The following is a 6396-nucleotide window of genomic DNA, read 5'->3' on the forward strand; positions in this document are numbered from 1 at the left end:
CTGATTCATGGAGAGGTTACGCAACTACCCTAAGGTCACATAGCGGGCACATGACCCAGCTGGGATTTGGACCCAGGCAGGCTGGTTTCCGGAGAAGGCAATGGCACCCCACTCCAGTACTCTTGCCTGGAAAATCCCATGGATAGAGGGGCCTGGTGGGCTGCAGTCCATGGGGTCGCTAAGAGTCGGACATGACTGAGCGACTTCACTTTTACTTTTCACTTTCATGCACTGGAGAAGGAAATGGCAACCCACTCCAGTATTCTTGCCTGGAGAATCCCAGGGATGGGGGAGCCTGGTGGGCTGCCGTCTATGGGGTCGCACAGAGTCGGACACGACTGAAGTGACTTAGCAGCAGCAGCAGCAGGCTGGTTTCAGAGCCCTTGCTTCTAACCCCTGTGGAGGCTCCAGAATTACAATAATAATGCCTCCTTCATTGGGAGATTGTGAGTTAAAGGGGGAAGTGTTTGCTTAGAATATTCTAAATGCTCAATAAAACTACTATTGTTTTATTACGCATCAGTCACCCATCCTTTCCACGTGCTCATCAGGAAATCTACCATACATTTCCTGCAGCTCAGCGACAAATAGAACGTCTTCAAGAAGCCAAAACATCTAGGAGGAAGGAAAAGGGAGGGGAATGATACGGAACTCATCCCACTATTTTTAACATTGTTAAGGCAATGGCAACCCACTCCAGTACTCTTGCCTGGAAAATCCCATGGACGGAGGAGCCTGGTGGGCTGCAGTCCATGGGGTTGCTAGGAGTCGGACACGACTGAGCGACTTCACTTTCACTTTTCACTTTCATGCATTGGAGAAGGAAATGGCAACCCACTCCAGTGTTCTTGCCTGGAGAATCCCAGGGACGGGGGAGCCTGGTGGGCTGCCGTCTATGGGGTCGCACAGAGTTGAACACGACTGAAGCGACTTAGCAGCAGCAGCATTATAACATTTTTTCCTGACAGCTAACTGGACCCTCGACTCTTTCCTTTTTCTTCACCTCTTCCGTGGTCTCCTCGTGGCCACTGGAGACTGGTCACTGTGGTATCGGTAATGTAGTCAGTACAGCAGGCTGAGTGTTCAGAAGAACTGGGGCAGAAGCTGGACAGGAAGGGGTAATTTCACCCCCTTTCATTATGGTGACCACAGTTTCTATTACTTGTTCTCTAAACGGAACACATTGTCTAAAAACAGAATACTTAACATTCTGTTTGCTGAAATAATTTCCCAATCACCTTTACACCTTCCTACTTTTCAAACCTTTTAATGAATGCAGAAACATCCTGTTTCTTTCCACTGAGGAAACTAGATGACCCCAGCATTCCACAAACATTCTTGCACTTCTTTCAAAGGAAAACAACCTGCATGTTTTTCTGGCCATGCCACACAGAACTTCCCATCCCAGGGATCGAACCGTGCCCCTTGCACTGGAAGTGTGAAGTCTTAACCATGGGACCACCAGGGAAGTCCAAAGAAAAACAACTTTCTTCTAAATGCCTGTTTTCTATGTGTCAAAACAAACGTGTGCCAAGTTGCTATGGTGCTTCAGTGGATGGATCAAGATGCTCTAGTTAGAGATGGGGCTGGGTAAGCAGAGTACATATATATAGTAGAATTTAGAGGGTAAAGGAAACTGTCCTTGTTTTAAAACCTCATCTCCATCTACTCCCCCAAACCCCCCTTACTAGAGAAGCAAGTTTCTCATTTCATAGCAAGGAATATGACTTAAAATGGAACTAGCAGGAGAGTAACGGCTTGACATCCCACCAATCAAAATCAATGAGATCAAATCTTTCCCAACAAGCACATTTTGATAAAAGTCAAATTGGAAGGAGCCCATGGATATTAGGCATATGGAAAGAGGACTTGGTCAAAACAAGCGCCAGAAAAAGGAAATGGAATTTAAGAAGAAAAACTGGTGGTACTCAAGGATCACTTTATAAATACGGTAGATATTTCTACAGGAAAGCTTGGCTCTTCAAGGCTAGCACTTTATAAGCAACAAGGGAAAGGTGGGAATAAAATGAAAAGCCTCCCATCTTTAAATAAATGCATTTTCCTCTAAGAAAAATCAGTGTCTTCACACCAAAGGCGTCTATGCTGTAAGGATCCACTGCAAGGAGTTGCTTAGTCATTAGATGAACATTTTTATGCAAATACCTTATTTGAAAGACTGGGGTTTCAGTTTTAGCAGTTGTCAAATGATCACTTGCCTGACTTCACATAAGTCACTTCATATCACCTTGGTCTCCTCAGTTTCATTTTCTGTAGAGTGGAGGATATAATAACACTCCCCAGGACTGCTGTGAACATTGAATAAGTTGATGCGGGTCAATGTTCTGATGGGATTGTAAGTTAGCGCCTTAATGCTGGCTTCCCCCGTGGCTCAGTGGTAAAGAATCCGCCTGCCAGTGCAGGAGGAACAGGCTTAATCCCTGGGTCAGGGAGATCCCTTGGAGAAGGAAAAGGCAACCTGCTTCAGTATTCTTGCCTGAAGAACCCCATGGACAGCAGAGCTTCGTGGGCTACAGTCCATGGGATTGCAAAGGGTCAGACATGATGGCACACATCTAAATGTTTGTTAGCTATTAACGTTTTGATCCAGTGGTGTTAACTAGCACCAAGATTAAAGAGGAAAATCAAAAACATGAAACAAAACCCTAGTTTTCACCATGTTGGATGTCAAGACAGGAGGGTTACTTCAAGAGGAGAAACTTACAGAACTAAAGGTAAGGGGTGTTGCAATAAACTCACGGCGTGACTGGTCAGAATGTCAGCTGTTCTCCACTGCAGCCACCTTAATCCTTCCTCCTGGGTTTGTCTGGCTGAAATCACACACACAGTGGTCTAAACAGGCGATGGCATCAATTAAGATCTAGGTCAGAGCCTCTGAAGTAACCAGTGATTTAGGTTCTGGGATTAAGGAAGACAAAGTCTTACCAATGGCTGGATAAGAATAACATTCCTCTCTACTGTGATCATCCTACAGCAAGGAAATGTTTGAAATTCAGGCAGTATGATGTGCCTGCTAAAGTTATTAGATGGTTGAACTTTTGAAAAACACAGCGGTGCAAATATGTTTTATCAATCTCTTCCATTGGTAAGAATCTTGGAGAAAGCAGATTGGACTCATCCCCCGGTGTAGTTCACTCTAAAATGAATCCTTATTCTAAAGGACTCACCCTGCCCTGCTGTATTCCCATCTGTCTGCCTGGAGTCCCCTCTCCCATCACCATCATTCAAATACCCTGTGTTTTCTTCCCAAATGCTGAGGACCATCCTTAGGCTCAGAGAAAGCTACAAATTAACAAATCTCTCAGCTTTTCTTCTAAGGAAATTATTTTTCAGTGGAAATTTTTGTAATGTTTCTGTCTGATTCTTTTTTTAACTCTTTCCTGAAGATCAAGCTCCTCAGCTCTGTCCTTGGCAATGTGATTCTAAGGGTGAATAATAATACCCTTTGGGACCAACTAATTGCCATAGGTACTTCAATTTAGCTACGAGCTGTTTTGGCACCTTCCAAACAGCATCCCTTGCAAATTAATCCTGCCGAACTATGAAATGTCTGGCTTTCCTGTCTGAACAATCAGAGATATACATGACAGGATCTTGGCTCTCACAGGGCTGTGTGGTCAGGGGTAACAAGCACAAGCCTCAGTGTTTCAGGGCTGCTGCTGCTTAGTCACGTCTGTCATGTCTGACTCTTTGCGACCCCACGAATCATACCCCACCAGGCTACTTTGTGCATGGGATTCTCCAGGCAAGAATACTAGAGTGGGTTGCCATGCCCCACTCCAGGGGATCTTCTCAACCCAGGGATCGAACCTGGGTCTCCTGCATAGCGGGCAGATTCTTTACCACTAAGCCACCAGAGAAGCCCCAGTGTTTCAGGGACCCATTGCATTTCTTTTTTGGGAGACGGTGATAAGGTGTTTGCCAAGGTCAGTTTGTTCAGTGACCAAGAGGCTGCTTAGAACTTACTGGGGAGAATAAGACAGCTGCTTCTCCTGTCTCCCCTGGGCCCAGGTGGCTGTTTGCAAATTGAGTATGAGAGAGAAGGAAAGAAGGATAACCAGAAATCCAAACAGATGGGGGAAGGCATTGAACTTAAGAGGCAAACGATGATGATTTAACTTACAGATAAACATAATTTAATCTATCAACTATATTTATTCCTGTGAGTCCTCATTAACACAGAAAATCAAGAGTTGTCTATGCTTTAAAGGTAATACAGGGACTTGGCTGGTGGACCAGTTGTTAGGACTCTGAACTTTCACTGCTGAGGGTGCAGGTCCAATCCCTGGTCAGGGAGCTAAGATCTTGCAAGTTCTAATGTATGACCAAAAATAAAATACAATTTTTTTTTCTGTTTATTAATGATGAGGAAACTATTCTAATACTTGGGTACCTTACAAACCAACACAAATGAAACAAATGATCCCAATAATTTTCTGACTTTTAACTCACTTGAAAAAAAGATCCATGCTGGTAGGGACCATTTTAGGGACTCCATTAATATTTGCTGATACGCAGGTTGGTCAACATGATCACAAAGGAAAGCTAAGTTTAATTGAAACATGTATAATATCATGTATGAAACGAGTTGCCAGTCCAGGTTCGATGCACGATACTGGATGCTTGGGGCTAGTGCACTGGGATGACCCAGAGGGAGGGTATGGGGAGGGAGGAGGGAGGAAGGTTCAGGATGGGGAACACATGTATACCTGTGGCAGATTCATTTTGATATTTGGCAAATCTAATACAATTTTGTAAAGTTTAAAAATAAAATAAAATTTAAAAAAATAAATAAATAAAATGAAAAAAAAAAATATTCTTCCTAAATTTCCTTTTGGTACTTGTGCCTCTGTAATCTGGTTTATCACCTAGGTAATTAGATGTATACCATTTTGACTTTCTTTACGGAGATTGAGCTGAATTTAATTGGATTGACTCATTCACCCTAGAAGACTTCTCTCTCTAAATATATATCTCCATACTCTCCTCTTATGGAACATTCTTTTCTTGTCAAATCCCACTCATTCTTTAGATTCCTTCTTTTAAAAAGCTTATTCTGTCTCCCCCTCTTCCTCTTATCAGCTAATAAATATCGAGCATTAAATGTGTCAAATAACTGCTTTAGGGATTTGGTGTATGTTGATTTACGGAACACTCAAAACCAGGGATTGACTCATAACTTTCAAAACCACCCAGCGAGGTAGGACTGTTATTACCTCCCTGCTGCAGATGAGAAACTGAGAAACAGAAAGATAAAGTAACTTGCTCAGGAGCACACAGCGGCTGGCTGGTGAGGTAGGGCTTCTCACCCAGGTGGCTGGCTCCAGAGCTGCCCTCTTAAACACTCTACCAGTTGCTCCGGCCAGCCCAGTAACACTAACCCTGACACTAGCTATTGACCTCAACGTCTCCGCTCTGCGGACGGACAGAGCGCACTGCCTCCCAGCGTTCCGTTTCTGCTGCACATTTCCCTCTAGAGACACAGGTGCTGAGAAAACACTGCACTTGCTAGAGCCGTGCTGTGATGGTACAGGCCCACCACCGTGCTTTTAGGGGAAAATGCTTCCCATGGTGATGCTCAGCCGCTGATAGTATCACTTCCTCTAAATGTTTCCACTCCTTATGGGTGAAGCTGTGGGTGGGGAATTTCAGAGTCATGGAAACAGCCAAAAGTTTATGGGAGGTTCACAGATACAGTACCATTCAATGACTATGTGCTGAACAGTCCCATATACTCTAAGGAAAAGATGAATCTAAAAATACACTAGTGGGAAGGCTCCGGGGGAGTTTTGTATGAAAAGTGGACTCTTTAGGATCTAGCAGAGTGGTTAGAACTCATCATGGCCGTTTGCTGATTTTGGCAAAGGGTGCTTTTGAAAGCTAAGTATCACACAGATCCTTGCACTAAGGGTTTCTGCGGTAGGGGAAGTGGACAGTGAGAGTGAAAGCTTTCCTGAACGTGCCCACAATCAGGACAGTTCTCCTTCCAGGAGTCAGTTCTATTTCCTCTTTCCCTCTGTGGATGTGTGCTTAGTCGTTCAGTCGTGTCCGACTCCTTTTGATGCCATGGCCAGTCATTTTTATTTCTCCTTTGCTTTCATTTAAGGACCCTTTCCTCCTTTGATTTTTTTTTCCTTCTGGCTTTTAGGTGCCTAGTTCGTTCACCTGTTACCCCCAGTTAAAACCAGTTTCTAACATAAGGCAAAGCTGCTTCATACCTCTGCTGGTAGGGTTTTGTACATGAGAGAGGGAGACATTTGGGAGGCATTATGCCTTCCTGCAATCATTCTTGAACCTTCATCTTTGGCAATGACCTAGGACTGTCAACTGATAGAGATGATAAGTAGACTGTCACTTGTTTACACAACAGAATGCTCT

This window comes from Bubalus kerabau, chromosome 3 (assembly GCF_029407905.1).
Source record: "Bubalus kerabau isolate K-KA32 ecotype Philippines breed swamp buffalo chromosome 3, PCC_UOA_SB_1v2, whole genome shotgun sequence".
NCBI classification, from domain to species: Eukaryota; Metazoa; Chordata; class Mammalia; order Artiodactyla; family Bovidae; genus Bubalus; species Bubalus kerabau.